Here is an 18,672-nt window from a genome sequence, read left to right on the forward strand (position 1 = left end):
CTGACATTTAGAGTAAAAGAAGTATAGTAAAAGAAAAAGGAAGTACCATTTTCAGTTCCAAAGAGACTGAAGGCCCAAAAAATAAGCTTTCAAACAACTAGACGGCAAAACGACACCAGAGCAAGCTCTGAAAATGGAGGTGAGGAAAACACTGATGAACCACAGTGCCTCAGAATTACAAAAGGCAGAATACCAGAAAAGGGGAAGAGAAACTCTAAACATGAACCCAGTAGTATCTGAAAACCCAAAGGATGAGATAAAAACTGGGCTAAAGTCAATCCTAAGCAGACTACATAATGCAGAGGGACTCGTGAATGACTGTGAGGACAGGGGAACAGAAATCCCTCGATAAGAAGAAGACACAGAAAAGCAAGTGCAAACCAACGCTAACATCACTGTTGAATCCTGGCTGAAGACAAGGCAGGTAAGAATAGGACTCATAGGATTCCCACATGGAAAAGCATGTGATAAAATAATAAATTCTGAAAAGGAATTTGTAGAAAAATCAGAATGAAACTTGCTGAAATCCAAGAAAGTCTCATCTATACGAATTCAGGATGTACACAGCGTCCAAAAGAGGGGGAATACCAATAGACAAACAAGCAGCAGTAGAATTCAAATAAACAAAATTCATGTTCATCCCAGTGATGTAAAATGCACCTCGAGGAAAGCAACTTAGTCACAACAGAACCTCCAGAGGGGTTTCAGCTGATATCTCGGCAGAAATTTTGCACCACGTGGAGGAGTGCCAGGACATAGACCATACCCTGAATGAGAAACAGCTGCAATCTAGGGTAGCCTATGCCAAATGACCGCCGTTTAAACCAACGGCAGATCTAGGGAATTTCACTGACATGCAAACCTTAAAAGAATTCAGCAGTTTGACACTGATCCTAAAACAAAAATTGAGAATCCTACCCTGAGGAGAAATGTAGCAAGATGAAATGGAAATAACAAAACAATTATTGCAAAAGCAAGAAGAGCCTGAGTTGCAAAGAAGTAAGATGAAGAAGGCAAGGAGGGCATCAAAATCCTAAAGATGGGAGAGGGTAGCAGGAAATCATAGTTGATTTTAAGCACTATCTTAAGTGAATCAGATTACATGACTGTCTGAACAAAAACGAGAGATGCATGGCCTAATGTGTTTGCAAAACAAACAATCAGACAAACAAACAAACACCAAAAGGTTACAATTGGCTGACATATACCAAACAACCATGATTATTCAAGACAAATTACTCAAAATGATGTCAAGGTTCATTCAGCAAGCATCGAACTATTATCGCTGTTACCATGCACTCAACAAACTTGTATTCCGAAAACAGACGCGTGCATTACTATTCATAGATACTGATACAGAAGTGCATATCTTGAGCCAACCCAAATGACGGTTTTGAATAAGAGTGGGTCATAGAAAGGGATATAGACTTAGAAGTCTTCCAACAGGATGAATGAATGACTAATTCTAACCTACATAGAGAAAAAATGGCATAAGCCTATAACAAAGACAAGTAGCTCTGCAAAACTGAACTAAGAGCAAAAGAGACAGACAGGAATGTGCACGTTGGGTTTGGTTTCATTTCTAGTAATTTCAGCCCCCATGAAACAAATGGATCCATGTTCTGAAAGTGTGGGTTTTTCAGCAGAAAGCAACAGACGTCTATGTAATCTGGGTGAATGGATATTACACAAACATGAGTTTCCTTGAGTGGGTCTCCGTGTACTGTGAACTGTTAGAAAGTTTAAATAGGTGGGAATCCATAAACTGATCATGGACACTATTCCCTCCGTTTGTACTGTGTATACAAATCTGAACAAAAGGAAAGAGGGAAGAGAAAAGCTCAATGGGACCCTTCTGGATAGAATCACATTTCCCTTAGGAAACTCTCCTCTAATGCAGCATCACCCCCAAAACTGACTTGATGCATCAACCACTGGAGATGGCAGTTACCGGTAGGATTCCAGGTGGAATGCTTGTGTGTACCACGAGGCTTGTTGCGGCTGGTGGATCCAAGGTAACTGGGCAGAATTCTGTGGGTGGATCAGTTTGATGCTGGGTATGCTGCCCTATGTGGAGATTGGCTTAGGTCTGTTGTTCGGGAAACTGAGTAAGTTCGAGATACTGCTGCTGCCCAAAGACCTGAGTTCACGGGTCAGTTTCCAGAACATGAAAGGGCAGACAGTGGAAGATTTGCCTGTCATCAGCTTACTGGTGAGGCTCCGAGGTATTTTCAGACTTGCCCAGTCCTGTTGACGTCGACTTTATGGGAGACACGAAGAGAAGCTGGCAGAAACACTGGCTGCATGGATTGAGGAGATGTGCGAACACATTGATGAAAGTTGTTCTGCTACAGTGGAGAATATCAGCATGGAGACATCTCTAGAGCATACCAGGCTCGAAAGACAGTCATGAGACCTACTGAACCTCGCTGATACTGGCAGAAACATAAGGAGAGTCAACGTGCCCTTCAGAAAGTAACTCGATTCTCAGCTTCAAGAACGGGTCCAAGATTCCTGAAGTCTAAAAGAGAAGAGATGGCAGAGATGATAAAAGCACTCATGTTCTAGGAAGAGGTCGTGAGAATCCACACATCCCAAGGGGCATTTACGAATCATTCAGACTGAAATGAACCAAGCGCAGTTTAGCCTATTCCCACGTTTGTGCCTAGCTATCAATCATATGCTCTTCCCTCCACTCCACTCAGGCATTCATTTCAAAGGATCAGAACCTGAGCTGCAATGAATCCATTAGGAGGAGAGCAAGCCCCTTCTAGAATCAGATTTCCACCTCCTTCACACTCGGTGAACAACAGTGAACTCCTTAAAGGTCAAATACTCTCGACTAAAATAGATAGGAATTGAATACTTAGCTCACACAAAGAAATGATGACGTTCCCTTAGATTAAGGAAATGCTGGGGTTATGTATTCTTTGGGCTGAAAGGAGTGTGGGAAGTGAGGGGAATCATTGAATGAACTTGAATATGTATTAGGCCTCAGTTTTTCAAGACAGTACAGGAAAATATTAGAAGTCAGATAGTGAACTGAACTGTAAAAGTCGCCAAAAACGTTAAAGACACAGGTTATGTGGACAGTCATTCACTTCCATCAAGCCCCGGGTGCAATATATCTTGGAGGTGCAGACTTGGTTGTGTTAAATTGCTTTCCCCAACATGATCGGATGATTAAGACTTCTCAGCACTGATAGAAGAGCACATGGTTCTCAATAGCTTAGCATAGCTGCAGCAGGATTCTCATAGTTAAATGCCTATAGGTGCTTTTGGAATCAACCCTAAATATATATATTCTGTTTAGATTTTCTTGTATATTCCTAGAGAGGAATGTTACCCCTTGAAATGCCAGCATTGCCTAGTATGTGTCATTGGGAATAAAGGGCACCAGGTGCAAAAGGGAAACCCAGGTTGGGGGTTATATCATGGTTCCAATAGTTATTTCATTGTTCCTTTTGTTGTTGGAGGCTTCAAGAGAAAAGGGCTGGCATGTCCCCTTCAAACTTTTGGACTGCTATTTTACATTGAGACTGACTGTTTTTTCCTTAGTGCTTACAAATTCTTACACATATTGTCAAGTCTGGATTCTAGGTTGATTTGGTAATATTCAAAAGCTAACTTCACTTTCATATAAATCCCAAAACACGTAAATCGATACTATAAACCTTCTTAAAGACTGCAACTGCCTTGTCATCATAAGGTCAAAGCTGCTGTCTTCAGACAAACACTCCGACCATGGCTGTAAAGATAACGGAGCGAAACAAATATACAATTTCTGTGAATTATTTGTGAAAAGTGTTGATTTGTCGATGCCCAGTAGGAAGAGAACCAGTGCAAACTGCTCTCACTAGCTACCATAAACATAATATTGTAAACAAACACTCACCCAGCCCTTGGCAAAGGACACTAGCTAAAGAGCGGTCTGTTACTTCCAAAGACAGGATGAGGCCTCAGAAAAACCGGAAGCAGGAAAAGGCAAAGTAGAGAATGGAAACAAGTGCAGGATCTGACCTCTGGTAATGGAGCATCAAAGGTGAAACTCTGTTTTCCTTGGAAGCACACTCTCAAGCGGGCAGCAGGCATGGGCTTGAAGGAGATGCGCTGAGTGTAAGAAGAGTGCACAGCAGATTCTTGGCTGACAGAACTCAAAGAAATCAGCTCAAAATATCCCCACATTTAAATCTGAGACCAAGATCCGAGCTGCCAAATCTGAGCTAGCAGAGGCAGCGGAAAAAGAGGGATAGGGCTACGTATGATGGCTCTCGTTCAACTCAGGGATCTAGAGTGCGTTGTTGGTTTTGGTGGGTACTTTCAATAGAGCAAAGAGAACTGTGACGCCAGTGAGACAGCAACCGCACTGGCGCGTGAGGTTGAGTTTATCGATATGTTCTATGTCCACATCCACTGCATCTGCAGGACCAGGGTCCAATTTGACATTTTGCAAGTAGAGCACGTGTGGGGCTCAATCAGAGGTATCATGCATCTGGACTGAGGGTTCCTGGGGGCGTTGGGTATGAAATCAGTATTAAAAGATTTAGGATCTGCTATATTCATAACCTGGATTGGGATTACACTCTGGTTTGAGGCAGAGGATGCGGAACAGCTCTGTGGTTGCCTTCGTGAACCCATTACTCAAGAATGAGAGAACTAGGAAGAGTGGTCAAAGTCCACAGCATGAGAAGATGAAGCATTACTTACAGCATTATCACCCAAATGCAGATGCTACATTTTGGACGGCATGAACCCATTACTCAAGAATGGGAGAAATAGGAAGAGTGGTCAAAGTCCACAGCATGAGAAGATGAAGCATTTCTTACAGCATTATCACCCAAATGCAGATGCTACATTTTGGAAGGCACTGACAGGGTACTGCACCGAGGACACATACGTCGGTCTGCGGGATCATCCCAGCAGGCCCTGAATTATGACATGCATACATATGCTTACACTGGTGTTTCTGTAGACAGAGAAACTCTGGGAAGAACTGGTAACATTGGGACATTCCCACGGCAGTAGAATGTACAAGCGCACTCTATGTTGGCTGATTTGGAGACACTTCAAAATGACATACAGAAGAATGCAGAGCTGAAAACCTATAGAAGCTTCATTTCCACTAGAGGAAGTGCCCTGTGCCCTTTCAGAAGTGTGAGATTAGTGTAATAAAAATGATTTTCTACTAACTGAAACAGTATGGTGTGTTCATCACAACAAATGCAACACCAGGATTTAGAGATTTACCAGAGAACACACACAGGAACAGGGCATGGCATCAAGGTATAGGGAAAATTGTCCTCACAAAAATACCATGGAATTGCATACACCAAAGAGTCAAAAATTTGCACTTAACCAAGCCCTATAAGTCTATATTAAATACATGATAATACCTGACTTGTAGAATAAAATAATTATAGTAAAAGAAACAGGAAGTACCATTTTCAGTTCCAAAGAGATTGAAGGCCCAAAAAATAAGCTTTCAAACAACTAGACGGCAAAACGATACCAGAGCAAGCTCTGAAAATGGAGGTGAGGGAAACACTGATGAACCACAGTGCCTCAGAATCACAAAAGGCAGAATACCAGAAAAGGGGAAGAGAAACTCTAAAGAAGAATCCAATAGTATAAGAAAACTCAATGGATGAGATAAAAACTGGGCTAAAGTCAATCCTAAGCAGACTACATAATGCAGAGGGACTCGTGAATGACTGTGAGGACAGGGGAACAGAAATCCCTCCATCAGAATAAGACACAGAAAAGCAAGTGCAAACCAACGCTAACATCACTGTTGAATCCTGGGTTAAGAAAAACCAGGTGAGAATAGGAATCATAGGATTCCCAAATGGAAAAGCAAGTGATAAAATAATAAATTCTGAAAAGGAATTTGTAGAAAAATCAGAATGAAATTGCTGAAAGCCAAGAAAGTATCATCTATACGAATTCAGGAAGTACACAGCATCCAAAAGAGGTGGAATACCAATAGACCAACAAGCAGCTGTAGAATTCAAATAAACAAACTTCATGATCATCCCAGTGATGTAAAATGCACCTCGAGGAAAGCAACTTATTCACATCAGAACCTCCAGAGGGGTTTCAGCTGATATCTCGGCGGAAATTTTGCAGCACGGGGAGCAGTGCCAGGACATAGACCATATCCTGAATGAGAAAAAGCTGCAATCTAGGGTAGCCTATGCCAAATGACCGCCGTTTATAACAACGGCAAAGCTAGGGAATTTCACTGACCGGCAAACCTTAAAAGAATTCAGCAGTTTGAGACTGATCCTACAACAAAAATTGAGAATCCTACCCTGAGTAGAAAAGTAGCAAGATGAAATGGAAATAACAAAACCATTATTGCAAAGCAAGAAGAGCCTGAGTTGCAAAGAAGTAAGAAGAAAAAGGAAAGGAGGACATCAAAATCCTAAAGATGGGAGAGAGTAGCAGGAAATCATAGTTGATTTTAAGCACTATCATAAGTGAATCAGCTTTCATGACTGTCTGAAGCAAAAGGAGAGATGCATGGCCTAATGTGTTTGCAAAACAATCAGACAAACAAACACCAAAAGGTTACAGTTGGCTGACATATACCAAACAACCATGATTATTCAAGACAAAATACTCAAAGTGATGTCAAGGATCCTTCAGCACGCATCGACCTATTATCGCTGTTAGCATGTACTCAAAACACTTGTATTCCAAAAACAGACGCGTGCATTACTATTCATAGATACTGATCCAGAAGTGCATATCGTGAGCCAACCCAAATGACGGTTTTGAATAAGAGTGGGTCAGAGAACGGGATATAGACTTACAAGTCTTCCAACAGGATGAACGAATGCCTAATTCTACCCTACGTAGAGAAGAAATGGCATAAGCCTATAACAAAGACAAGTAGCTCTGCAAAACTGTACTAAGAGCAAAAGAGACAGACAGGAAAGTGCACGTAGGGATTGGTTTCATTTCTAGGAATTTCAGCCCCCATGAAACAAATGGATCCATGTTCTGAGAGTGTGGGTGTTTCAGCAGAAAGCAACAGACGGATATGTAATCTGGGTGAATGGATATGACACAAACATGAGTTTCCTTGAGTGGGTCTCTGTGTACTGTGAACTTTTAGAAAGTATAATAAGTGTGAATTCATAAAATGATCATGGACACACTTCCCTCCTTTTGTACAGTGTATACAGATCTGAACAAAAGGAAAGAGGGAAGAGAAAAGGACCATGGGACCCTTGTGGATAGAATCACATTTCCCTTAGGAAAATCTCGTCTAATGCAGCATCACCCCCAACACGGACTTGATGCATCAACCACTGGGGATGGCACTTACCGGTTGGATTCCAGGTGGAATTTTGGTGTGTACCACGAGGCGTGTTGCGGCTGGTGGATCCAAGGTAACTGGGCAGTATTCTGTGGGTGGATCAGTTTAATATTGGGTCTGCTACCCTATGTGGAGATTGGCTTAGGTCTTTTGTTCGGGAAGCTGAGTAAGTTCGAGATACTGCTGCTGCCCTGAGACCTGAGTTCACAGGTCAGTTCCCAGAATCTGAAAGGGCAGACAGTGGAAGATCTGCCTGTCATCAGCTTACTGGTGAGGCTCCGAGGTATTTTCAGACTTGCCCAGTCCTGTTGATGTCGACTTTATGGGAGACACGAAGAGAAGCTGGCAGAAACACTGGCTGCATGGATTGAGGAGATGTGCGAACACATTGATGAAAGTTGTTCTGCTACAGTGGAGATTATCGGCTTGGAGACATCTCTAGAGCATACCAGGCTCGAAAGACATTCATGAGACCTACTGAACCTCGGTGATACTGGAAGAAACATACGGAGAGTCAACGTGCCCTTGAGAAAGTTACTCGATTCTCTGCTCCAAGAACGGGTCCAATATTCCTGACTTCTAAAAGAGAAGAGATGGCAGAGATGATAAAAGCGCTCATGTTCTTGGAAGAGGTCATGAGAATCCACACATCCCAAGGGGCAGTTAAGAATCATTCAGACCGAAATGCACCAAGCCCAGGTAAGCCTATTCCCACGTTTGTGCCTAGCTATCAATCACATGCTCTTCCCTCCACTCTACTCAGTCATCCATTTCAATGGATCAGAACCTGAGCTGCTATGAATCCAGTAGGAGGAGATCAAGCCCCTACTAGAATCAGTGTTCCTCCTCCTTCACACTCGGTGAACAAGAGTGAACTCCTTAAAGGTCATATAATATCCACTAAAATAGATAGGAATTGAATACTTAGCTCACACAAAAAATAATGACCTTCCCGTAGATTCAGGAAATGCTGGGGTTATGTATACTTTGGGCTGAAAGGAGTGTGGGAAGTGAGGGGAATCTTTGAGTGAACTTGAATATGTATTAGGCCTCAGATTTTCATGACAGTACAGGAAAATATTAAAATTCAGATAGTGAACTGAACTTTAAAAGGCACCAAACACAATAAGTCACAGGTTATGTGGACATTCATTCACTTCTTTCAAGCCCCGGGTGCACTATATCTTGCAGGTGCAGATTTGGTTGTGTTAAATTGCTTTCCCCAACATGATCAGATGATTAAGACTTCTCAGCACTGATAGAAGAGCACCTGGCTCTCAATAACATAGCATAGCTGCAGCAGGTTTCTCATAGTTAAATGCCTATAGGTGCTTTTGGAATCAAGCCTAAATGTATATATTCTGTTTAGATTTTCTTGTATATTCCTAGAGAGGAATGTTACCCCTTGAAATGCCAGCATTGCCTAGTATGTTTCATTGGGAATAAAGGGCACCAGGTGCAAAAGGAAAACCCAGGTTGGGGGTTATATCATGGTTCCAATAGTTATTTCATTGTTCCTTTTGTTGTTGGAGGCTTCAAGAGAAAAGGGTTGGCATGTCCCCTTCAAACTTTTGGACTGCTATTTTACATTGAGACTGACTGTTTTTTCCATAGTGCTGACAAATTCTTACTCATATTGTCAAGTCTGGCTTCTAGGTAGATTTGTTAATTTTCAAAAACTAACTTCACTTTCATATAAATCCCAAAACACGTAAATCGATACTATAAACCTTCTTAAAGACTGCAACTGCCTTGTCATCATAAGGTCAAAGCTGCTGTCTTCAGACAAACACTCCGACCATGGCTGTAAAGATAACGGAGCGAAACAAATATACAATTTCTGCGAATTATTTGTGAAAAGTGTTGATTTGTCGATGCCCAGTAGGAAGAGAACCAGTGCAAACTGCTCTCACTAGCTACCATAAACATAATATTGTAAACAAACACTCACCCAGCCCTTGGCAAAGGACACTAGCTAAAGAGCGGTCTGTTACTTCCAAAGACAGGATGAGGCCTCAGAAAAACCGGAAGCAGGAAAAGGCAAAGTAGAGAATGGAAACAAGTGCAGGATCTGACCTCTGGTAATGGAGCATCAAAGGTGAAACTCTGTTTTCCTTGGAAGCACACTCTCAAGCGGGCAGCAGGCATGGGCTTGAAGGTGATGTGCTGAGTGTAAGAAGAGTGCACAGCAGATTCTTGGCTGACAGAACTCAAAGAAATCAGCTCAAAATATCCCCACATTTGAATCTGAGACCAAGATCCGAGCTGCCAAATCTGAGCTAGCAGAGGCAGCGGAAAAAGAGGGATAGGGCTACGTATGATGGCTCTCGTTCAACTCAGGGATCTAGAGTGCGTTGTTGGTTTTGGTGGGTACTTTCAATAGAGCAAAGAGAACTGTGACGCCAGTGAGACAGCAACCGCACTGGCGCGTGAGGTTGAGTTTATCGATATGTTCTATGTCCACATCCACTGCATCTGCAGGACCAGGGTCCAATTTGACATTTTGCAAGTAGAGCACGTGTGGGGCTCAATCAGAGGTATCATGCATCTGGACTGAGGGTTCCTGGGGGCGTTGGGTATGAAATCAGTATTAAAAGATTTAGGATCTGCTATATTCATAACCTGGATTGGGATTACACTCTGGTTTGAGGCAGAGGATGCGGAACAGCTCTGTGGTTGCCTTCGTGAACCCATTACTCAAGAATGAGAGAACTAGGAAGAGTGGTCAAAGTCCACAGCATGAGAAGATGAAGCATTACTTACAGCATTATCACCCAAATGCAGATGCTACATTTTGGACGGCATGAACCCATTACTCAAGAATGGGAGAAATAGGAAGAGTGGTCAAAGTCCACAGCATGAGAAGATGAAGCATTTCTTACAGCATTATCACCCAAATGCAGATGCTACATTTTGGAAGGCACTGACAGGGTACTGCACCGAGGACACATAGGTCGGTCTGCGGGATCATCCCAGCAGGCCCTGAATTATGACATGCATACATATGCTTACACTGGTGTTTCTGTAGACAGAGAAACTCTGGGAAGAACTGGTAACATTGGGACATTCCCATGGCAGTAGAATGTACAAGCGCACTCTATGTTGGCTGATTTGGAGACACTTCAAAATGACATACAGAAGAATGCAGAGCTGAAAACCTATAGAAGCTTCATTTCCACTAGAGGAAGTGCCCTGTGCCCTATCAGAAGTGTGAGATTAGTGTAATAAAAATGATTTTCTTCTAACTGAAACAGTATGGTGTGTTCATCACAACAAAGGCAACACCAGGATTTAGAGATATACCAGACAACACACACAGGAACAGGGTATGGCATCAAGGTCTAGGGAAAATTGTCCTCACAAAAATACCATGGAATTGCATACACCAAAGAGTCAAAAATTTGCACTTAACCAATCCCTGTAAGTCTATATTAAATACATGATAATACCTGACCTGTAGAATAAAAGAATTATAGTAAAAGAAACAGGAAGTAACATTTTCAGTTCCAAAGAGATTGAAGGCCCAAAAAATAAGCTTTCAAACAACTAGACGGCAAAACGATACCAGAGCAAGCTCTGAAAATGGAGGTGAGGAAAACACTGATGAACCACAGTGCCTCAGAATCACAAAAGGCAGAATACCAGAAAAGGGGAAGAGAATCTCTAAAGAAGAACACAGTAGTATCAGAAAACTCAACCGATATGATAAAAACTGGGCTAAAGTCAATCCTAAGCAGACTACATAATGCAGAGGGACTCGTGAATGACTGTGAGGACAGGGGAACAGAAATCCCTCCATCAGAATAAGACACAGAAAAGCAAGTGCAAACCAACGCTAACATCACTGTTGAATCCTGGGTTAAGAAAAACCAGGTAAGAATAGGAATCATAGGATTCACAAATGGAAAAGCAAGTGATAAATTAAAAAATTCTGAAAAGGAATTTGTAGAAAAATCAGAATGAAACTTGCTGAAAGCCAAGAAAGTATCATCTATACGAATTCAGGAAGTACACAGCATCCAAAAGAGGTGGAATACAAATAGACCAACAAGCAGCTGTAGAATTCAAATAAACAAATTTCGTGATCCTCCCAGTGATGTAAAATGCACCTCAAGGAAAGCAACTTATTCACATCAGAACCTCCAGAGGGGTTTCAGCTGAAATCTCGGCAGAAATTTTGCAGCACGAGGAGGAGTGCCAGGACATAGACCATATCCTGAAAGAGAAAAAGCTGCAATCTAGGGTAGCCTATGCCAAATGACCGCCGTTTATTACAACGGCACAGCTAGGGAATTTCACTGACAGGCAAACCTTAAAAGAATTCAGCAGTTTGAGACTGATCCTACAACAAAAATTGAGAATAGTACCCTGAGTAGAAAAGTAGCAAGATGAAATGGAATTAACAAAACCATTATTGCAAATGCAGGAAGAGCCTGAGTTGCAAATATGTAAGAAGAAGAAGGCAAGGAGGACATCAAAATCCTAAAGATGGGAGAGAGTAGCAGGAAATCATAGTTGATTTTAAGCACTATCTTAAGTGAATCAGCTTACATGACTGTCTGTCTGAAGCAAAAGGAGAGATGCATGGCCTAATGTGCTTGCAAAACAATCAGACAAACAAACAAACACCAAAAGTTTACAGTTGGCTGACATATACCAAACAACCATGATTATTCAAGACAAAGTACTCAAAGTGATGTCAAGTATCCTTCAGCACGCATCGAACTATTTTCGCTTTTAGCATGTACTCAACACACTTGTATTCCAAAAACAGACGCGTGCACTACTATTCATAGATACTGATACAGAAGTGCATATCTTGAGCCAACCCAAATGACGGTTTTGTATAAGAGTGGGTCAGAGAACGGGATATAGACTTACAAGTCTTCCAACAGGATGAACGAATGCCTTATACTACCCTACGTAGAGAAGAAACGGCATAAGCCTATAACAAATACAAGTAGCTCTACAAAACTTTACTAAGAGCAAAAGTGACAGACATGAAAGTGCACGTAGGGATTGGATTCATTTCTAGGAATTTCAGCCCCCATGAAATTCATGGATCCATGTTCTGAGAGTGTGGGTGTTTCAGCAGAAAGCAACAGACGGATATGTAATCTGGGTGGATGGATATTACACAAACATGAGTTTCCTGGAGTGGGTCTCCGTGTACTCTGAACTGTTACAAAGTATAATAGGTGTGAATCCATAAACTGATCATGGACACACTTCCCTCCTTTTGTACTGTGTATACAGATCTGAACAAAAGGAAAGAGGGAAGACAAAAGGAACATGGGACCCTTCTGGATAGAATCACCTTTCCCTTAGGAAACTCTCGTCTAATGCAGCATCACCCCCAACACGGACTTGATGCATCAACCACTGTGAATGGCAGTTACCGGTTGGATTCCAGGTGGAATGTTGGTGTGTATCACGAGGCATTTTGCGGCTGGTGGATCCAAGGTAACTGGGCAGAATTCTGTGGGTGGATCAGTTTGATTTTGTGTCTGCTGCTCTATGTGGAGATTGGCTTAGGTCTTTTGTTCGGGAAGCTTTTTAAGTTCGAGATACTGCTGCTGCCCAGAGAGCTGAGATCAGAGGTCAGTTCCCAGAATCTGAAAGGGCAGACAGTGGAAGATCTGCCTGTCATCAGCTTAATGGTGAGGCTCTGAGGTATTTTCAGACTTGCCCAGTCCTGTTGACGTCGACTTTATGGGAGACACGAAGAGAAGCTGGCAGAAACAATGGCTGCATGGATTGAGGAGATGTGCGAACACATTGATGAAAGTTGTTCTGCTACAGTGGAGATTATCGGCTTGGAGACATCTCTAGAGAATACCAGGCTCGAAAGACTTTCATGAGAACTACTGTACCTCGGTGATACTGGAAGAAACATACGGAGAGTCAACTTGCCCTTGAGAATGTTACTCGATTATCTGCTCCAAGAACGAGTCCAAGATTCATGACGTCTAAAAGAGAAGAGATGGCAGAAATGATAAAAGCGCTCATTTTCTTGGAAGAGGTCGTGAGAATCCACACATCCCAAGGGGCATTTACGAATCATTCAGACCCAAATGCACCAAGCCCAGGTAAGCCTATTCCCACGTTTGTGCCTAGCTATCAATCACATGCTCTTCCCTCCACTCCACTCAGGCATCCATTTCAATGGATCAGAACCTGAGCTGCAATGAATCCAGTAGGAGGAGAGCAAGCCCCTTCTAGAATCAGAGAACCTCCTGCTTCACACTCGGTGAACATGTGTGAAATCCTTAAAGGTCAAATACTCTCGAATAAAATAGATACGAATTGAATACTTAGCTCAAACAATGAAATGATGACCTTCCCCTTGATTCAGGAAATGCTTTGGTTATGTATTCTTTGGGCTGAAAGGAGTGTGGGAAGTGAGGGGAATCTTTGAATGAACTTGAATATGTATTAGGCCTCAGTTTTTCAAGACAGTACAGGAAAATATTAGAAGTCAGATAGTGAACTGAACTGTAAAATCGCCAAACACTTTAAAGACACAGGTTATGTGGACAGTCATTTACTTCCGTCAAGCCCCGGGTGCACGATATCTTGGAGGTGCAGACTTGGTTGTGTTAAATTGTTTTACCCAACATGATCGGATGATTAAGCCTTCTCAGCACTGATAGAAGAGCACCTGTTTCTTAATAGCCTATCATAGCTGCAGCAGGCTTCTCATAGTTAAATGCATCTAGGTGATTTTGGAATCAACCTTAAATATATATATTCTGTTTAGATTTTCTTGTATATTCCTAGAGAGGAATGTTACCCCTTGAAATGCCAACATTGCCTAGTATGTGTCATTGGGATTAAAGGGCACCAGGTGCACAAGTGAACACAGGATGGGGGTTATTTCATGGTTCCAATAGTTATTTCATTGTTTCCTTTGTTGTTGGAGGCTTCAAGAGAAAAGAGTTGGCATGTCGACTTCAAAGTTTTGGACTGTTATTTTACATTGAGACTGTCTGATTATCCCTTAGAGCTGACAAAATTTTACAGAAACTGTCAAGTCTGGCTTCTAGGTTGATTTGGTAATTTTCAAAATCTAACTTCACCTTCATATAAATACCAAAACATGTAAATCGATACTGTTAACTTTCTGATAGGCTGCACCTGCCTTATCAACATAAGGTCAAAGCTGGAGTCTTCAGAAAATCCCACCGACGATGGCTGTAAAGAAATCGGAGCGAAACAAATATCCTATTTCTGTGAATTATTTGTGAAAAGTGTTGATTTGTCGATGCCCAGTAGGAAGAGAACCAGTGCAAACTGCTCTCACTAGCTACCATACACAAAATATTGTAAACACACACTCACCCAGCCCTTGGCACAGGACACTTGCCTAAGAGTGTTCTGTTACTTCCAAAGACAGGATGAGGCCTCAGAAAAACCGGAAGCAGGAAAAGGCAAAGTAGAGAATGGAAACCAGTGCAGGATCTGACCTCTGGTAATGGAGCATCAAATGTGAAACTCTGTTTTCCTTGGAAGCACACTCTCAAGCGTGCAGCAGGCATGGGATTGAAGGTGATGCGCTGAGTGTTAGAAGAGTGCACAGCAGATTCTTGGCTGACAGAACTCAAAGAAATCAGCTCAAAATATCCCCACATTTGAATCTGAGACCAACATCCGAGCTGCCAAATCTGAGCTAGCAGAGGCAGCGGAAAAAGAGGGATACGGCTATGGATGATGGCTCTCTCAGAACTCAGGGATCTAGAGTGCATTGTGGGTTTTGGTGGGTACTTTCAAGAGAGCAAAGAGAACTGTGACCTCAGTGAGACAGCAACCGCACTGGCGCATGAGGTTGAGTTTTTCGATATGTCCTATGGCCACATCCACTGCATCTGCAGGACCAGGGTCCAATTTGACATTTTGCCAATAGAGCACGTGTGGGGCTCAATCAGAGGTATCATGCATCTGGACTGATGGTTCCAGGGGGCGTTGGGTTTGAAATCAGTATTAAAAGATTTAGGATCTGCTACATTCATAACCTGGATTGGGATTACAGCCTGGTTTGAGGCAGACGATACGGAACAGCTCTGTGGTTGCCTTCATGAACACATTACTCAAGAATTGGAGAAATAGGAAGAGTGGTCAAAGTCCACAGCATGAGAAAATGAAGCATTTCTTACAGCATTATCACCCAAATGCAGATGCTACATTTTGGACCGCACTGACAGGGTACTGCACTGAGGACACATAGGTCGGTCTGCGGGATCATCCCAGCAGGCCCTGATGTATGACATCCATACATATGCTTCCACTGGTTTTTCTGTAGACAGAGAAGCTCTGGGAAGAACTGGTAACATTGGGACATTCCCATGGCAGTAGAAAGTACAAGCGCACTCTTTTGGCTGTTTTGGAGACACTTCAAAATGACATACAGAAGAATGCAGAGCTGAAAACCTATAGAAGCTTCATTTCCACTAGAGGAAGTGCCCTGTGCCCTTTCAGAATTGTGAGATTAGTGTAATAAAAATGATGTTCTACTAACTGAAACAGTATGGTGTGTTCATCACAACAAATGCAACACCATCAATTAGAGATATACAAGAAAACACACACAGGAACAGGGCATGGCCTCAATGTCTAGGGAAATTTGTCCTCACAGAAATATTATGGAATTGCATACACCAAAGAGTCTAAATTTTTCACTTAACCAAGCCTTATAAGTCTATATTTAATACCTGATTGTACTTGACCAAGATAGAAAAAGAAATATAGTAAAAGAAACAGGAAGTACCATTTCAGTTCCAAAGAGATTGAAGGCCCAAACAATAAGCTTTCAAGCATCTAGATGCAAAACTCTACCAGAGCAAGCTTTGAAAACGGAAGTGAGCAAAACACTGTAGTACAACAGAGTCTCAGAATCACAAAGGTCAGAATACCAGAAAAGGGGAAGGGAAATTCTAGAGAAGAACCAAATAATATCAGAAAACTCAATGGATGAGATAATAACTGGGCTAAAGTCAGTCCTAAGCAGACTAGATAATGCAGAGGGACTCGTGAATGACTGTGAAGACAGGGGAACAGAAATCCCTCGATCAGATAAAGACATAGAAAAGCAAGTGCAAACCAACGCAAACATCACTGTTGAATCCTGGTGTAAGACAAAGCATGAAAGAATAGGATTCATAAGAGTCCCAAAAGGAAAAGCAACAGATAAAATAAAAAATTCTGAAAAGGTGTTTGTAGAAGAATCACAATGAAACATGCTGAAAGCCAAGAAAGGATCATCTATACGAATTCAGGAAGTACACAGCATCCAAAGGAGGTGAAATCCCAATACACCAACAAGCAGCTGTAGAATTCAAATAAACAAAGTTCATGATCATCCCAGTGATCTAAAATGCACCTCGAGGAAAGCAACTTAGTCACAATAGAACCTCCAGTGGGGTTTCAGCTCATATCTCGGCAGAAATTTTGCTGGACAGGGAGGAGTGCCAGGACATAGGCCATAACTTCAATGAGAAAAAGCTGCAATCTACGGTAACCAATGCCAAATGACCGCCGTTTCTAAGAACGGCAGAGCTAGGGAATTTCACTGACCAGCAAACCTTAAAAGAATTCAGCAGTTTGGAACTGATCCTAAAACACAAGTTGAGAATCCTTCCCTGAGTAGAAATGAAGCAAGATGAAATGGAAATAAGAAAACCACTATTGGAAATGCAAGAAGAGCATGAGTTACAAAGAAGAAACAAGAAGAAGGCAAGGAGGACATCAAAATCCTAAAGATGGGAGAGGGTAGCAGGAAATCATAGTTGATTTTAAGCACTATCTTAAGTGAATCAGCTTATATTATTGTCTGTCTGAAGCAAAAGGAGAGATGCATAGCCTAATGTGTTTGCAAAACAAACAAACAATCAAACAAACAAACACCAAAAGGTTACAGTTGGCTGACATCTACCAAAGAACCATGATTATTCGATACAAAATACTCAAAGTGATGTCAAGTATCATTCAGCACGCATCGACCCAGTATGGCGGCTAGCATGTACTCAACACACTTGTATTCGGAAAACAGATGCGTGCATTCATATTAATAAATATTGATTCATAAGTGCATATCGTGACCCAAACCAAATGACGGTTTTGAATATGATTGGTTCATAGAACGTGATATACACTTACAAGTCTTCCAACAGGATGAACGAATGTCATATTCTACCCTACGTAGAGAAGAAACGGCATAAGCCTATAGCAAAGACAAGTAGCTCTGCCAAACTGTACTAAGAGCAAAAGAGACAGACTACAAAGGGCACATTGGGATTGGTTTCACTTCGAGGAATTTCAGCCCCCATGAAACAAATGGATCCATGTTCTGAGAGTGTGGATGTTTCAGCAGAAAGCAACAGACCGATATGTATTCTGGGTGAATGGATATTACACAAACATGACTTTACTTTAGTGGGTCTCCGTGTAATGTGAACTGTTAGAAAGTATCAAGACGTGTGAAAACATAAACTAAAAATGGACACACTTCCCTCCGTTTGTACTCTGTATACAGTCTGGACCAAAGGAAAGAGGGAAGAAAAAAGGACGATTGGACGCCAGTGGATTGAATCACGTTTCCCTTAGGAACCTCTAGTCTAATGCAGCCCCTCCCCCAACACTGAAATAATGCAGCAACCATTGGGGATGGCAGTTACCGGATGGAATTCCAGAAGGAATGTTGCTGTGTACTGCGAGGCTTGTTGTGGCTGATGGAACCAAGGTAACTGGGCAGAATTCTGTGGGTGGATCAGTGTGATGGAGGGTCTGCCGCCCTCTGTGGAGCTTGGCTTTGGTCTTTTGCTCGGGAAGCTGTGCAAGTTCGAGTTACTGCTGCTGCCCAAAGACCTGAGTTCACGGGTCAGTTTCCAGAATCTGAAAGGGCAGACAGTGGAAGATCTGCCTGTCATCAGCATACTAGTGAGGCTCAGAGTTACTTCCAGACTTGCCCAGTCCTGTTGAAGTCGACTTTATGGGAGACACGAAGAGAACCTGGCAGAAAAGTTGGCTGGATGGATTGAGCTGAGATGCGAACATATTGATGAGAGTTGTTCTGCTACAATGGAGAATACCGGCATGGAGGCTTCTCTAGAGAATTCCAGGCTCGAAATTCTTTCATGAGACCTACTGAACCTCGGTGATACTGGTAGAAATATACGGAGTGTCAACGTGCACTTGAGAAAGTTACTCAATTCCCTGCTTCAAGAACGGGTCCAAGATTCCTGACGTCTATAAGAGAAGAGATGGCGGAGATGATAAAAGCGCTCATGTTCTTGGAAGAGGTCACGAGAATCCACAGGTCCCAAGGGGCATTTACAAACCATTCAGACCAAAAT

General features: G+C 42.2%; 2 long non-coding RNA genes across 3 annotated transcripts in view; one reads left to right on the forward strand and one right to left on the reverse strand.

Moving 5' to 3' along the window:
* The window catches only part of LOC141573730 (uncharacterized), a 32,428-nt gene extending 19,300 nt beyond the window's left edge, over window positions 1-13,128 (reverse strand). For both annotated transcript variants that reach the window (XR_012499746.1, XR_012499747.1), the window contains exons 1-2: window positions 12,724-13,128; window positions 7,334-7,903 (exon numbers count right to left, since the gene is read on the reverse strand). This is a non-coding gene — a long non-coding RNA (uncharacterized LOC141573730). The remainder of the gene's footprint in view (window positions 1-7,333; window positions 7,904-12,723) is intronic.
* The window catches only part of LOC141573815 (uncharacterized), a 588,593-nt gene that overhangs the window by 533,657 nt on the left and 36,264 nt on the right, over window positions 1-18,672 (forward strand). The gene's annotated exons all lie outside the window — the stretch shown is intronic.

The sequence above is a fragment of the Camelus bactrianus genome, chromosome 17 (genome assembly GCF_048773025.1).
Source record: "Camelus bactrianus isolate YW-2024 breed Bactrian camel chromosome 17, ASM4877302v1, whole genome shotgun sequence".
NCBI classification, from domain to species: Eukaryota; Metazoa; Chordata; class Mammalia; order Artiodactyla; family Camelidae; genus Camelus; species Camelus bactrianus.